Source organism: Ranitomeya variabilis, chromosome 3 (genome assembly GCF_051348905.1).
Source record: "Ranitomeya variabilis isolate aRanVar5 chromosome 3, aRanVar5.hap1, whole genome shotgun sequence".
Lineage (NCBI taxonomy): Eukaryota > Metazoa > Chordata > Amphibia > Anura > Dendrobatidae > Ranitomeya > Ranitomeya variabilis.
The window spans coordinates 108247141-108264952 of NC_135234.1; positions in this window are offsets into that span (position 1 = coordinate 108247141).

Sequence of the window (17812 nt, forward strand, 5' to 3'; positions counted from 1 at the left end):
GGTGAGGGTTCGGTGACCCCTCCTCAAGGGGGGGTACTGTTGTGAATTCTGTTCTCGAGCTCCCTCCTGTGGTTATGAATGGTACTTCGATGAGTTCTGTTCATGGACTCCCTCTGGTGGCTGTGAGTGGAGCTGCTGGTTCTGAGATTCCTTCTCCAGCTGATCTCGTTCAGGCCTTGGCTGGCTGCTCTATTTAACTCCACTCAGATCTTTACTTGATGCCAGCTGTCAATGTCCTAGTACTGGTTCAGTTCTCTTGGATCTTTCAGATGACCTGTCTATTTCAGCAAAAGCTAAGTCCCTGCTAGCTTATTTGTTACCACTGTGTTTTTGTCCAGCTTACTAATGATTTAATCTTGTTAGCTGGAAGCTCTGGGATGCAGAGTGGCACCACCGCGCCGTGAGTCGGTTTCTTTTGCACACTCTGCGTGGTTTTTTGTTAGTTTTTTATGCTGACCGCAAAGATACCTTTTCTATCTTCTGTCTGTTTAGTTAGCCTGGCCTCCTATGCTGAAACCTATTTCATTCCTGTGTTTGTGACTTCTATCTTAACTCACAGTCAATATATGTGGGGGCTGCCTATTTCTTTGGGGAATTTCTCTGAGGCAAGGTAGGCTGTATTTTCTGTCTTTAGGGGTAGTTAGCTCTTAGGCTGTGAAGAGGCGTCTAGGCAGAGTCAGGAACGCTCCACGGCTATTTCTAGTTGTGATAGGATTAGGGGTTGCGGTCAGCAGAGCTCCCACTTCCCAGAGCTCGTCCTGTATTGCTAGTTTGCTCATCTGGTCATTTCTAGTGCTCCTAACCACCAGCCAAACATAACACTCTGTGCTATGATGCTCTGTGCATAAAAGCCATCCTCCCATTATGGGAGGTACCTGGGCAATGTGTTCATTCTATTTTTTGTGGCCTTCTGCTCAGGCCACACTCTGCTGTGCTCTGCTCTGCAAAGTGTAGTTTATTACTTTTGGTTTTCTAATCCCTCTGTCTCCTCAGAATCCTTCGCTGGCAGTTCCCTATTCTGGATCCTTCTGGACTCTCCGGTTTCCACTCCAGGCTGACTAAGCTGCTCCTCACGGAACCATCCAGATATTGCTGCCGGCTGGATCAGCCTTTCCGAAGCTACACAGAGCTTCCAGGATTCTCTTCACTGACAGAGCCTGAATTCCACCGTCTTGTTAATACGGTCTGTACGGGTCATCCCTCTGGTCCGGGTAATGCGGCATTTAGGCCATCTGGTGTTGTGACGGGGTAATCCCTGTATAGGGGTACACCTTGCCCGGTGCTCCACTACGTAGTTCAGTGTCGTGGTCCAGAGGGTTCTTCTCTCAGGCACCTCTTTCTGTTTGTTTAAGCTTCATTTAAATAAATACCTTTGCTTTTTTGGAAGCACATTCTCCTGTCTCTTGTGTACCAGGTATACAGCTACCACTGCTCCATTAGTGGTCTAGTGAGTCCACTATATTTCCCCATGCCCTGTGGGCGTAACACCTCCAAGAGGCTCCAAGAAGAAAGTAGTCGACTTCTAGCACTTTCAACAAACAGAGGTAAAAAGAGCTATCACCAGCGCCTTGCTGGGGTGACTAAAGGTATTTAAACATCCAGCAAGGGTGTGTTAATCAGCAGCAGACAATGGAGATCACCACTAGGTCCTTGAGGGAGAAGGCTATCACTCCACAGCAGAGATGCAAGATCTAGAATGCACCTGCAGAGCCAAGCGCAATGACCTTCTACAGCCGGATCAGAGTGGCATGCGTTACCATATTTTATCTTAGATTTTTTGTTTGTCCCTCCATTATATATATATATATAGATATGTATATATATATATATATATATATATATATATATAATCGAGTATAAACCAACCCGAGTATAAGCCGAGACCCATAATTTTGCCGCAAAAAACTGGGAAAATGTAATGACTCGTGTATAGTGTTGAGCGATACCGTCCGATACTTGAAAGTATCGGTATCGGAAAGTATCGGCCGATACCGGCAAAGTATCGGATCTAATCCGATACCGATACCCGATACCAATACAAGTCAATGGGACTCAAGTATCGGACGGTATTCCTGATGGTTCTCAGGGTCTGAAGGAGAGGAAACTCTCCTTCAGGCCCTGGGAACCATATAAATGTGTAAAAGAAAGAATTAAAATAAAAAATATCGCTATACTCACCTGTCCGACGCAGCCGGGACTTCAGCGAGGGAACCGGCAGCGTTGTTTGTTTAAAATTCGCGCTATTACTTGGTTACGTGAATTCCCGGCTTGTGATTGGTCAGGTCGGCCATGTTGCCGGGACGCGGACCAATCACAGCAAGCCGTGACGAAATTACGTCACGGCTTGCTGTGATTGGTCCGCGTCCCGGCAATATGGCCGCCCTGACCAATCACAAGCCGTGACGTCACGGGAGGCTGGACACGCGCTCATTTTAAAATGGGCGCGTGTCCAGCCTCCCGTGACGTCACGGCTTGTGATTGGTTGCGCCGCGGTCAACCAATCACAAGCCGGGAGGCTGGACGCGCTCATTTTAAAATGGGCGCGTGTCCAGCCTCCCGTGACGTCACGGCTTGTGATTGGTCAGGGCGGCCATATTGCCGGGACGCGGACCAATCACAGCAAGCCGTGACGTAATTTCGTCACGGCTTGCTGTGATTGGTCCGCGTCCCGGCAACATGGCCGACCTGACCAATCACAAGCCGGGAATTCACGTAACCAAGTAATAGCGCGAATTTTAAACAAACAACGCTGCCGGTTCCCTCGCTGAAGTCCCGGCTGCGTCGGAGAGGTGAGGATAGCGATATTTTTTATTTTAATTCTCTCTTTTACAGATTTTAACATTAATGTTGTTGCGATACCCGATATCCGATACCACAAGAGTATCGGAATCCCGGTATCGGAATTCCGATACAGCAAGTATCGGCCGATACCCGATACTTGCAGCATCGGAATGCTCAACACTACTCGTGTATAAGCCTAGGGTGGAAAATTTAGCAGCTACCGGTAAATGTCAAAAATAAAAATAGATACCAATAAAAGTAAAATGAATTGAGACATCAGTAGGTTAAGTGTTTTTGAATATCCATATTGAATCAGGAGCCCCATATAATGCTCCATACAGTTCATGATGGGCCCCATAAGATGCTCCATACAAAATACACCCCATATAATGCTCCATAAAGTTTATGATGGGCCCCATAAGGTGCTCCATTTTTTTTTATGTGACCCATATAATGCTGCACAAAGGTTAATAATGGCCCCATAAGATGCTCCATAGAATATTATGCCCCATATAATGAGGCACAAATGCTGATTATGGCCCCATAAGATGCTCCATAGAGACATTTGCCCCATATAATGCTCCACAAATGCTGATTATGGCCCCATAAGATGCTCCATACAGACATTTGCCCCATATAATGCTGCACAAATGCTGATTATGGCCCCATAAGATGCTCCATAGACACATTTGCCCCATATAATGCTCCACAAATGCTGATTATGGCCCCATAAGATGCTCCATAGACTATTATGCCCCATATGCCATTGCTGCGATAAAAAAAAAAAAAATGACATACTCACCTCTCGTCGCTCAGGCCCCCGGCACTTGCTATAGTCACCTTTCCCTGTTCCACCGCCGGGCGCCGCTGTGTCTTCCCCGTCCTCCGCACTGACGCTCAGGCAGAGGGCGCGCACTAACCACGTCATCGCGAATATCTCGCCCGGCGGTGGAATGAGGAGAGGTGAATATCTCGGTGCTCCCCCTCCCCATTATACTCACCTGCTCCTGGCACAGTCCCTGGCAGCTTCTCTGATGGACTCTCCGGGTGCGGCAGCTCTTCCAGCTTTGAGCTGTCACTGGTACGGCTCATTACAGTAATGAATATGCGGCTCCACCCCTATGGGAGTCTATATTCATTACTGTAATGAGCGGTACCATGTGACCACTCAAAGCTGGAAGAGCTGCCACGCCCGGAGACCATCGGAGATGCAGGGACTGCGCCAGGAGCAGGTGAGTATGTCACAGCAGCCGCTCCCCCTCCCCCGCCAACCCCCCAGGGACAATAACTCGAGAATAAGCCGAGAGGGGCACTTTCAGCCTAAAAAAATGGGCTGAAAATCTGAGCTTATACTCGAGTATATATAAATATTGTAGTGCAGCGGTGTCCACACTATGCAGGGATGAGGTAGTGATCCAGGAAAAGTTCAAAGTAAAGTCTCTTTTAATAAGCAGCGTACTCACAAAAAAAGTAAATCAGCCGGGAAACAAATACAGTCCGTGACATTACCATGGGCGACTGCACCACCGTGTACGCTGATGGTACACGGTTCTGTGTTTGGCTCACATGGTTGAGCTCTGCAGAGCCTACTGCTCTGCCTGCATGCAAGACTAAAACTGACACACCTAAATCCTGCCTGCAGGGTATTTCTCTCAAACTGGAATCTGTGGCCATAGGCCACTTGCAAGACCTGACCTGGAGGGAGCAAATGGCCCCAATACCATCCCGTAGTTCGCTACAAAAATAAAAGCCCATGCCAGGTTTTCTTAAATCTGCCTTGTACAAATAGTGTTCCCAAGACCAAACTTTTATTTTGCACTGCAATCACAGCTACAGTGGGGGAAATAAGTATTTGATCCGTTGCTGATTTTGTAAGTTTTCCCACTGACAAATACATGAACAGTCTATAAATATAAGGGTAGGATAATTTTAATATTAAGAGATAGAATATCAAAAATAAAATCCAAAAAATCACATTGTATAAATTATATAAATTTATTTGCAAACTTGCATGAGTTTCTATCATTGAACTCGCAAGTGTGATCCCGGCCTTATAGTATGCTTCACTGATTCACTTCACTGATAAAGATGTTGGGGGTAGAATTATAATTCTATATAACACGTCGATCATATAAAGGTTTGAATAGATCTTTTGTTCATACGCAGTATAAATGCACATGGTCTTAGAATAATACTAATAGTGATGGCCCATGCAACAGTTAGTGTTACGTTATCCTATATTAGATTCTTATCTAGGGATTTAAGCATCTGCTAGATTTCATCATTGCTTTGACCCTGTGCCTTAGTTATTAGAGATGTGAAAACATTTGCTTTGACAGTACAATCTCACAGCTGTACAATAAATAATTGTTTCTATAAACATACAAGGATCACAAATTAAATAGCTAGTACTCCCGTTAAATGCTGTAATCCAATGTATCATCACAGGTCATAAATTAATGGTCACAACGCAGAGCACAGCAACAGTACAAGCAAAATATAATTTCTCTGTAATATATGTAAATTTCATGTACATGAATAATAATGAGGATTAAAGCAATAAAAGCTGATTGTATATGTTCTTTGCTTCTTGAAGGGCTAAAAGGTATGGCAGTTCCTATCATAACCAATTTGTGCAGACAAGTAAGAGTTAAAGGATTGCCGGAAGATATAAAACAATATGGTGGCTGTATGATTTACATTAATCTGTTGGAAGATTTAAAATTCATCCCATGGAATCGATTTACAAGTTGGAGTTACTCCAAATGCTGGTAGGTCAGGTGGATAAGTGCTCTAACTGGCTTACCACATTCAATGGCAAAGCTAATTTACTAGTTCTTCTAACGTGAAAACACTTACAAACCTATGATTCATTAATATCTATAAAATATCATGGCGCTCATGCAATAAAACAATAGTGCTGAACACAAATAAAGCAAGACTGAATGTTGGGTTACATGAAATATAATGGATGTCCTGCTGTAAATTGGAAATGTAATGCTACATGTCACATTCTTTTAGAAGAATCATTGAACTCTAAGGTCACTTGTAATATTTGATAAAAAAAATATAGTAGTTGGTAGTAGTATGCAAAATAGCAACTGCAGAACCCCTTCAGGAGGCAGCTTCAGGGCGCTCACTGTTTGTTGAATACCCCATTCCCCATCATCTCTTTTTAAAGAAAATTTGACAGGGTGCTCAACTGACTACAGCAGTTGTGACTTCTCTTAATGCCAGCAATCAAGTGTTATCTCTGGTAATGCCTGAGCAATGAACCTTCCTTGTGATATCCATGAAAAAATCTCTTTATGTGGTTTGGTTTCCATGAAGCAAGTCCTCTAGGTGCTAACTGATCAGCGATGGGATATCTTGGTAAGTGTTCAAAAAAAGGGCTAGTATAGCCTTCTCTTGGGATTTCCATTGCTAAAACTTTCATGTGCCCTCTACATAGACTATGACCTAGATTCATCAAAATGTTTATGCCAGAATTCTGGAGTAAAATACTTTGAAATATTACAAAATTATGATAAATTTACTAGTGATGAGTGAGTGTACTCGTTGCTCGGGTTTTCCCGAGCACGCTCGGGTGACCTCCGTGTATTTGTTAGTGTTCAGAGATTTAGTTTTCATCACAACAGCTGAATGATTTACAGCTATTAGCCAGGCTGAGTACATGTGGGAGTTGCCTGATTGCTAGGTAATCCCCACATGCAATCGAGCTGCCTTATAGCTGTAAATAATGCTGCTGAGGTGATGAAAACTTAATCTCTGAGCAGTCATAAATACTCAGAGATCACCCGAGCGTGCTCGGGAAAACCCAAGCAACGAGTACACTCGCTCATCACTAAAAGTTACCCAAGAAAAATTCAACTTTTGCTGTGTTCATGTCACTTTCAGCCAGCTCTACCAAAGTGGGCACAGCTGGGGAGGAGGAGGACAGGGCATGGCAACACCCATCTGACAAATTAATGATAAGTAGAGGTGTTCTTTAATTAATTCTGCACATCTTATTCTTGCATGCCCCTCATTAAGACTGGCATGCAAAATGCCAGTTTTAATGAATTGGAGCCTATTAATGCAAAAGTATTGGGGCATCTACACAGTACACCTACAGAAGGTTTTATGACATCTCATTCTAAGTCCATGGGGATTAATATGGAGTTTGTCTCTAATTTTCAGCTAAAATGACTTCCACTTGTCTTTCTATGAGATTTTGAATTGCAGCTATCAGTGATATTAGTTTATTTATGACTGTCCTTTGGGAATGCCACTCGTGCATTTTCACTGCTTATCCCTCACTGTGAATTCACAAAGCCCATATAGTTTGCAGTCTCTATCCATTAGGACTATATCTTTGGCTACTGTTCTTGCTGTCCTCTTCTCACTGTCCCTATGGATGACATTTCAGTTGAACAGGAACACCCCCTTATTGTTGTTCCTCCCTTTATAAAATACCTCTTTTGTATTGGGATGTAATTTTTTTTATCATGTATTTCAAATAAACCTTATATTTTACTCAATTTGGCTGGTTTATGGTTACTCCATTTTGTCTTTCTGTTAAATGCACAAGATGGTGCAAATTCCAAAGTCTCACCCTTCTTCCGGTTCATTGGAATTAAAGTCATATTAGAGAAGCTGTCACTTTGGGACTTTCAGGACCAACTATCCCTATCAAAGGCACCCCGCTATTAGCGGGCACCAACAGAGAGAAGGTAATGACAGCCCACTGAGGTATGAGGCCAGGTGACCTGATTGTCCCAACCCAGCTTCTCTGAACATCTCCATGGGGCCAATTGACCTTAGTGTCCCAACCTGGCTTCTCTTTCTAAGAGGGTTGAACAATTGGCTAATTTTCCCATATAGGGACTGATCTTCCCAAATAGGGAGTCAGAACTTTATTCCCAAATAGGGAGTTACCTTCCCAAACGGAGTCTGAATTTTATTGTAATTGTTTTGTGTGTGATGGTGTAATTGTTCACATAATTTTATTGAGGCTATAGGCCTCTTTTTAGGAACTAACTAGTAAAGGTTAAGTTTTAAAACCACATTTAATTTGCTAATATTTCTGATTTCTCTGTGGTAAAATTGGTGAAGGGAGATTTTGTTTATGATTTCTCTCGCTATATACTTACAATATTGGATTTATTGTATGGCAGGTTTTTTGTCAACAGATTTGAGTACAGATCAGTGGTTGGTAGAGGGGAAAGAGTTTTGTTCTGAAAAAACATTTAGTCAGAAAAAATATATGCCCACCTATAATGTAGCATTTAAAGAACTCACCAAGGTATATAAGAATAAGATTTCTTCTTGGTGGGAAGTCCAAAGTTTGGACAATTTTATAAAGGCCGGTATTGTACCTAGAGGATTGAGAACTACATTAAATCCAGGTACTAGACAAAGGAATCCAGGTTTCATCTCAAGATGGGAAAAGGAAGCAACTAATAGCTCTTTACGTTTAATGACTCTCCTCCTAGAGAAAGGAAGGCAGATATTAGCTCTCTTGAATGTTAAATTAAAAGAACAGATAGAAATCACCAACAAATTTTCAACAAAAGCTGATTTTGGAAGAAAGGAGAGTAAATTACAGGGGAATATTGAGCGATTCCAATATCACCTAAGGAGAGGAAATATAAACAGTACCTTTGAGATTTACAAGACTTTAAGGAGAACAAAGCATACCTCTTTCTGAACAACAAAACATTATCTGTTGACCAAGAAACGGATAAATCATCAACAGATACTGATTTTCCTAACTCTGAGTCACAATCTAAATCTGAAAGAGGAAGAAATAGAGGAAGGGGAAAAAGAATCAAGATTTAAATAGGGGGTAGGCACTTTATGGGACAGGATTCCCATTTTTTTAGATCTAAGTTACCTCCTAAGGAACAGAATGAGTCGAGGGACAAATCAATACCTGAATTAGATAAACCAAGTAATTAACCTTTCCTCTAGATCTCTGAGTAGGAGTAAAATTAAGGTACTGAGTAAGAGGTTATCCTTTATCCCATCTTCGGATCCAAACATTTTTGAGACTGCAAAAGATCTACACCTTTTTGATAGGAAGTTAAAGTGGCGGAAATTCTTCCTTAGGCTGGTTTCACATTTGCGGACGAGGGCTTTGTGGAGGGCTGCGCAGTTCCTCTGTGAAGCCCTGCCCACTGCCGTGCCTCTTCCTTCAGCTCCACCTACGTCGGCATGCGTCCTGCATACCATATCTTTAACATTGGGTACGCAGGCCATGCGAATGTATGTAAGATGCCTCCGCATGCTTCATTTTGATGCTGCTCCGACCGCAACACAATGCAACAGGTGTTCGACGCAGGTCGGTGCAGCGTCACAACGATGCATGCAGAGGCATCCACATACATCCACATAGCCTGCATACCCAATGTTAAAGATAGGGTATGCAGGATGCATGCTGACATAGGTGGAGCTGAAGGAAGAGACGCGGCAGTGTGCGGGGCTTCACGGAGGAACTACGCAGCCCTCTGCAAAGCCCTCATCCGCAAATGTGAAACCAGTGTTAAACAGGATAAAAAAATTAGTGAGACATTGGACATTCCTGTGGACTTACTCCCGGATGTCAGACTACTTGACAGTGTCGGCAATCCGGGGGGCGATATCCACAGGTCTGGGCCCTTTTACAACTCTTAAAAAAAAAGAGTACAAAAATGCCACCAAACCAGGGGCTCAGATGTGCCGGGATATTCTCCAAGACAGGGATGGTTATGCAATTCTTCGGGACAGTCCTATGAAAGTTTTTCATGAACAACTCAAATTCTTACTGGAAGATGGTCTGAAAGCAAATGTTATGGACAAAAACCAGTTTGAATTTATGCTACAACAGAATCCAGTACTGGCTACGTTTTATGGTTTACCAAAAATATATAAGGGTACTAACCCTCTAAGAGGTAGGCCAATAGTCTCTGGGTTAGGCTGTCTTTGTCAGAGTTTGGGGATCTATATTGACCAAGTTTTATGTCCCTTTGTGTATGCATTACAATCATATACTTTTTGTCAGCTAGAGTATCCAATGCCGGACACATAATGATTTTCTTTTGAAAGCCCTGAATTTTGGTCTTACCTAAAATTTCTTCACCTTTGATAGTAAGTACTTCCACCAGCTCAGGGGCACTGCAATGGGGAGCCTGTTATGGACCTTGTGGTTAGGAGCACCTGGAATGACCTGATGAGTAAACTCAAAAAACTGAACTAGCTCTGGGAAGTGGGAACTCTGCTGACCGCAAACTCTACTTCTATCGCACACACTAGAAATAGCCGTGGAGCGTACCTAACTCTCCCTAGACGCCTCTTCACAGCCTAAGAGCTAACTACCCCTAAAGATAGAAATAGAAGCCTAAGCTTGCCTCAGAGAAATTCCCCAAAGGTAAAGGCAGCCCCCCACATATATTGACTGTGAGTTAAGAGGAAAATCACAAACACAGGAATGAAACAGGTTTTAGCATAGGAGGCCAGACTTACTAAATAGTCAGAGGATAGAAAAGAATAATATGCGGTCAGCATAAAAAAACTACAAAACCACGCAGAGTATGCAAAAAGACCCCCGCACCGACTCACGGTGTGGAGGTGCAACACTGCACCCCAGAGCTTCCAGCTAGCAAGGAAACATCATGATAGCGAGCTGGACTAGAATTTAGCAGTGCTAAGAAATATATTCAGGCAGCAGTAACATCAAATGAACTAGCAGGGACTTAGCTTCTGCTGGAGTAGACAGGTCCTCAGAGAAGTCCAAGAGAGATCTGAACCAATTCTGATACATTGACAGCTGGCATCAGGTAACGATCTGAGTGGAATTAAATAGGGAAGCCAGCATAGCAACATAATGAGAGCAGCTGATAAAGTCAACCTAGTGACCAGCAGTTCCGCTCGAAGCCACCAGAGGGAGCCCAAGAGCAGAACTAACCAAAGTACCATTCATGACCACAGGAGGGAGTCCGAGAACGGAATTCACAACAGTACCCCCCCCTTGAGGAGGGGTCACCGAACCCTCACCAGGCCGATCAGGACGAGCCAAATGAAAGGCACGAACTAAATCGGCAGCATGGACATCGGAGGCAACAACCCAGGAATTATCCTCCTGACCATAGCCCTTCCACTTAACCAGGTACTGAAGCTTCCATCTCGAAATACGAGAATCCAAAATCTTTTCCACCACATACTCCAACTCCCCCTCAACCAACACCGGAGCAGGAGGCTCAATGGAGGGAACCATAGGCGCCACGTACCTCCGCAACAACGACCTATGGAACACATTATGGATGGCAAAAGAAGCCGGAAGGACCAAACAAAATGACACAGGGTTGAGAATTTCAGAAATCTTATAAGGACCAATGAAACGAGGCTTAAACTTAGGAGAAGAAACCTTCATAGGAACATAACGAGAAGACAACCAAACCAAATCCCCAACACGAAGTCGGGGACCAACACAACGACGGCGGTTAGCGAAACGTTGAGCCTTCTCCTGGGACAACGTCAGATTGTCCACTACGTGAGTACAAATTTGCTGCAACCTGTCCACCACAGAATCCACACCAGGACAGTCAGAAGGCTCAACCTGCCCCGAAGAAAAACGAGGATGAAAACCAGAATTGCAAAAAAAAGGCGAAACCAAAGTAGCCGAACTAGCCCGATTATTAAGGGCGAACTCAGCCAATGGCAAGAAAGTCACCCAATCATCCTGATCAGCAGAAACAAAGCATCTCAGATAGGTTTCCAAAGTCTGGTTGGTTCGTTCGGTTTGGCCATTTGTTTGAGGATGGAAAGCCGAAGAAAAAGACAAATCAATGCCCATCTTAGCACAAAAGGACCGCCAAAGCTTAGAGACAAACTGGGAACCTCTGTCCGACACAATGTTCTCCGGAATGCCATGCAATTGAACCACATGTTGAAAAAATAATGGCACCAAATCGGAGGAAGAAGGTAATTTAGGCAAGGGTACCAAATGGACCATCTTAGAAAAGCGATCACAAACCACCCAGATGACAGACATCCTTTGAGAGATAGGAAGATCTGAAATAAAATCCATTGAAACATGCGTCCAAGGCCTTTTCGGGACTGTCAAGGGCAAAAGCAACCCACTGGCACGAGAACAGCAGGGCTTAGCCCGAGCACAAGTCCCACAGGACTGCACAAAAGAATGCACATCCCGTGACAAGGAAAGCCACCAAAAGGACCTAGCCACCAAATCTCTGGTAACAAAAATCCCAGGATGACCAGCCAACACTGAGCAATGAACCTCAGAAATAACTCTGCTAGTCCATCTATCAGGGACGAACAATTTCTCCGCTGGACAACGGTCAGGTCTATCAGCCTGAAACTCCTGCAGCGCCCGCCGCAAATCAGGGGAGATGGCAGACAGAATTACCCCCTCTTTGAGAATACCAGCCGGCTCAGGGTCTCCCAGAGAATCAGGCACAAAACTCCTAGAAAGGGCATCCGCCTTCACATTCTTAGAACCTGGAAGGTATGAGACCACAAAATCGAAGCGGGAGAAAAACAGCGACCATTGAGCTTGTCTAGGATTCAACTGCTTGGCAGACTCGAGATAAGTCAGATTTTTGTGATCCGTCAAGACCACCACGTGGTGCTTGGCTCCCTCAAGCCAATGTCGCCACTCCTCGAATGCCCACTTCATAGCCAGCAGCTCCCGATTGCCAACATCATAATTACGTTCAGCAGGCGAAAACTTTCTAGAAAAGAAGGCACATGGCTTCATCACAGAGCCATCAGAACTTCTTTGAGACAAAACAGCCCCTGCTCCAATCTCAGAAGCATCAACCTCGACCTGAAAAGGGAGCGAAACATCTGGCTGACGCAACACAGGGGCCGAAGAAAAACGACGTTTCAGCTCCTGAAAAGCCTCAACGGCCGCAGAGGACCAATTCACCACATCAGCACCTTTCTTTGTCAAATCAGTCAAAGGTTTAACCACACTAGAAAAATTAGCGATGAAGCGACGGTAAAAATTAGCAAAGCCCAGGAATTTCTGGAGGCTCTTCACAGATGTAGGTTGAGTCCAATCATAAATGGCCTGAACTTTAACAGGTTCCATCTCGATAGTAGAAGGGGAAAAAATGAAGCCCAAAAAGGAAACCTTCTGAACTCCGAAGAGACATTTAGACCCTTCACAAACAAGGAATTAGCACGAAGGACCTGGAATACCATTCTGACTTGTTTCACATGAGACTCCCAATCATCCAAAAAGACCAAAATATCATCCAAATATACAATCATGAATCTATCCAGATACTTTCGGAAGATGTCATGCATAAAGGACTGAAACACAGATGGAGCATTTGAAAGCCCGAATGGCATTACCAGGTACTCAAAATGGCCCTCGGGCGTATTAAATGCTGTTTTCCATTCATCGCCCTGTGTAATACGCACAAGGTTATACGCCCCTTGAAGATCTATCTTGGTGAACCAACTAGCCCCCTTAATCCGAGCAAACAAATCAGACAGCAGAGGCAAAGGGTACTGAAATTTGACCGTGATTTTATTGAGAAGGCGGTAATCTATACAGGGTCTCAGAGAACCATCCTTCTTGGCCACAAAAAAGAACCCTGCTCCCAACGGTGATGAAGACGGGCGAATATGCCCTTTCTCCAAGGACTCCTTCACATAAGTCCGCATAGCGGCGTGCTCTGGCACGGATAAATTGAAAAGTCGGCCCTTAGGAAACTTACTACCAGGAATCAAATTAATAGCACAATCACAATCCCTATGAGGGGGTAGGACACTGGATTTGGGCTCATCAAATACATCCTGGTAATCCGACAGAAACTCAGGGACTTCAGAAGGAGTGGAAGCAGAAATTGACACCAATGGAACATCGCCATGTACCCCTTGACAACCCCAACTAGACACAGACATTGATTTCCAATCCAATACTGGATTATGAACCTGTAGCCATGGCAAACCCAACACGACCACATCATGCAAATTATGCAACACCAAAAAGCGAACATCTTCCCGATGTGCAGGAGCCATGCACATGGCCAACTGAGTCCAGTACTGAGGTTTATTCTTGGCCAACGGTCGTGGCATCAATTCCCCTTAATGGAATAGGATACTGCAAAGGCTCCAAGAAAAAACCACAGCGCCTGGCAAACTCCAAGTCCATCAAATTCAGGGCAGCACCTGAATCCACAAATGCCATAACCGAGTAGGATGACAAAGAGCAAATCAGAGTAACAGACAAAAGAAATTTAGGCTGTACAGTACCAATGGTGACAGACCTAGCGAACCGCTTAGTGCGCTTAGGACAATCAGAGATAGCATGAGTGGGGTCACCACAGTAAAAACACAGCCTATTCTGACGTCTGTGTTCTTGCCGTTCAGTTCTGGTCAAAGTTCTATCACATTGCATAAGCTCAGGCCTCTGCTCAGAGGACCCCGCCAAACTGTGCACAATTTTGCGCTCGCGCAAATGCCGATCAATTTGGATGGCCAAGGACATTGACTCATTCAGACCAGCAGGCGTGGGGAATCCCACCATAACATCCTTAAGGGCTTCAGAAAGACCCTTTCTAAAAATTGCTGCCAGGGCACACTTATTCCATTGAGTAAGCACAGACCACTTTCTAAACTTCTGACAATATATCTCCGCTTCATCCTGACCCTGACACAAAGCTAGCAAAATTTTCTCTGCCTGATCCACTGAATTCGGTTCGTCATAAAGCAATCCAAGCGCCAGAAAAAACGCATCTACATTAAGCAATGCAGGATCTCCTGGCGCAAGGGAGAATGCCCAGTCTTGAGGGTCACCCCGCAACAAAGAAATAATAATTTTTACTTGCTGAATGGGGTCACCAGAGGAGCGGGGTTTCAAAGCAAGAAACAGTTTACAATTATTTTTGAAATTCAGGAACTTAGATCTATCCCCAGAAAACAAATCAGGAATTGGAATTCTAGGCTCTAACATCGGATTCTGAACTACATAATCTTGAATGCTTTGTACCCTTGCAGTGAGATGATCCACACAAGAGGACAGACCTTGAATATCCATATCTACACCTGTGTCCTGAACCACCCAGGGGTTAAGGGGAAAAGAGAGACAAAACACACTGCAAAGAAAAAAAAATGGGTTCAGAACTTCTCTTATCCCTCTTTTGAGATGCATTAACACTTTACTGGCCAGCTGTACTGTTATGGACCTGGTGGTTAGGAGCACCTGGAATGACCTGATGAGTAAACTCAAAAAACGGAACTAGCTCTGGGAAGTGGGAACTCTGCTGACCGCAAACTCTACTCCTATCGCACACACTAGAAATAGCCGTGGAGCGTACCTAACTCTCCCTAGATGCCTCTTCACAGCCTAAGAACTAACTACCCCTAAAGATAGAAATAGAAGCCTAAGCTTGCCTCAGAGAAATTCCCCAAAGGTAAAGGCAGCCCCCCACATATATTGACTGTGAGTTAAGAGGAAAATCACAAACACAGGGATGAAACAGGTTTTAGCATAGGAGGCCAGACTTACTAAATAGTCAGAAGATAGAAAAGAATACTATGCGGTCAGCATAAAAAAACTACAAAACCACGCAGAGTATGCAAAAAGACCCCCGCACCGACTCACGGTGTGGAGGTGCAACACTGCACCCCAGAGCTTCCAGCTAGCAAGGAAACATCATGATAGCGAGCTGGACTAGAATTTAGCAGTGCTAAGAAATATATTCAGGCAGCAGTAACATCAAATGAACTAGCAGGGACTTAGCTTCTGCTGGAGTAGACAGGTCCTCAGAGAAGTCCAAGAGAGATCTGAACCAATTCTGATACATTGACAGCTGGCATCAGGTAACGATCTGAGTGGAGTTAAATAGGGAAGCCAGCATAGCAACATAACGAGAGCAGCTGATAAAGTCAACCTAGTGACCAGCAGTTCCGCTCGAAGCCACCAGAGGGAGCCCAAGAGCAGAACTAACCAAAGTACCATTCATGACCACAGGAGGGAGTCCGAGAACGGAATTCACAACAGGAGCCCTTGTGCGCCTACATATGCAAATTTGCTACTGGGCTGGTGGGAGCAAACAATGATCTTTGGTGAGAAAGGCCCCCAAAATTGGGATAAGGTGGATATGTAGGTCCGATATCTGGATGATATCTTTGTAATTTGGAGAGGTACCCTGGAAGAGTTTTGCTCATTTGTGGAGGAGATCAATGATAATCCTATTGGTCTCACCTTCACGAAGGAGATGGATTCTACATGCCTCCCTTTTCTGGATGTTATGATTAAAAAAACTGAAAATGGTACTTTGGAGATGTGTGCATATAGAAAACCTACCTCAACAAATTCATTACTCCATTTAGATAGTAGTCATCTGGCCCCATTGAGAAGGGGGATTCCAAGGGACCAATATCTGCGGATTCGCAGGAACTGTTCCAAAAAAGAGACCTTTAAAGAACAGGCAGATGATTTGGAGAGGAGGTTTTTGGAAAGGAGTTACCCTAGGAGGGTTCTACAAAAAGCTTATAATAACAGTAGAACAAGAAACAGAAGTGACCTATTAAATCCCCAAAAAGAAAAACCTGGAGACCAAGATGTAGTGAGGTTTATAACAACCTTTAATAACGGTACTGATAAAATTAAAAGAATTTTTGAAAAATACTGGTCCATCTTGGAAATGGATGAGGTGAAACCATTTTTGGGAGGATACCCACATATTACACACAGAAGAGGTCGTTCATTACAGGATAAAATGGTACATAGCCACTTCCTAATGCCAAGATCAGAAACATGGTTGAGAGCTGATGTAAAGAGTTGTTATAGTTGTGGAAACTGTGTGGCATGTTCATTTATCCAGAAATGCAAGATGTTTGGGGGTACTAATGTTGACCCTCAAATTCAGTGATCGCAATCCGAAACGAACAGTGAAATATTTTCGCTCATCTCTAATAAAAGCACAATAACCTGCAGGAGCTGATATAATAGGTAAACAGCAGCCATTCAACAGTTCACAAACATTAATTCAAGAGTCAACATTCCTACTTATATGAAGAATAGTCTATGTCTCTTGGCCTACTGAAAATATACATCTGGCAAAATTAAGATTAAATGCTGTGTCGTCATACAGAGATTGGCTGTTTTTCACTGAGTTTTAAGCCTTCTACACTGCTGTTTCTATTTTAGTTAATGACTGTATTTCAGCCTACATTCATATTCACACTTGCCTTAACATTTTGCACAGTGTGTGTATATTCATGTGTTAATACAGCCAGGTGTGTGGTTGAAGTAACCATTCATTCTTGGTTGTCATTATTTGGTTGTCTTCTCTTGCATGCTATACTAATTTCATATGACATTATATTACTACAGGCTAGGTAAGAAGGATTTGCATTCAACGTTTCCAAATGGTTCTTGTATTTTTTCCTTACATAATGTGTGATTATTATCTAATATCAGCCAGCAGGTAGCTTCAGGCAACTATTGATTAATCTGATCAAGGCTCTCTGGGTGCACGTCCATCCATCGTATAAGTGTTTCTTAGGCTCTATTAACATTGCAGTGCAAGTTTGGTTGGTTACAAAAATATCCAAAAATCTCCACACCAAGTTTATCGCCTTGACAAAATGAGCTGGATGCCATAGTCTGCCATTGACTTCCATTGTCAAATTACAAAGTCAATTACTCTTTTTAAAACAGCCTAAAAAAAGTTATAAAATGTATTGTAATCTAGCACTGTAAATGTAATAAAAAAGATCTTTAGTAACCCCTTCGCCGCAGCATAGATTTTCTAATCTTAGTTTTAATTTTTTTATCCCCTTTTCCAAGAGCCATACCTTTTCATTTTTCCATCCATTTGACTGCATGAGGGCTTGTTTTTTGTTGGACGAATTGTACTTTTGAATGACTGACACCATTGATTTTACCATATAGCTTACTATAAAACGGGAAAAAACTGTAAGTGCAGTGAAATTGCAAAAAAAGTGCAATTTCACAATAGTATTTTGGATTTTTTATTTACCATGTTCACTAAATGGTAAAACTGACCTGCCAATATGATTCTTCAGGTCA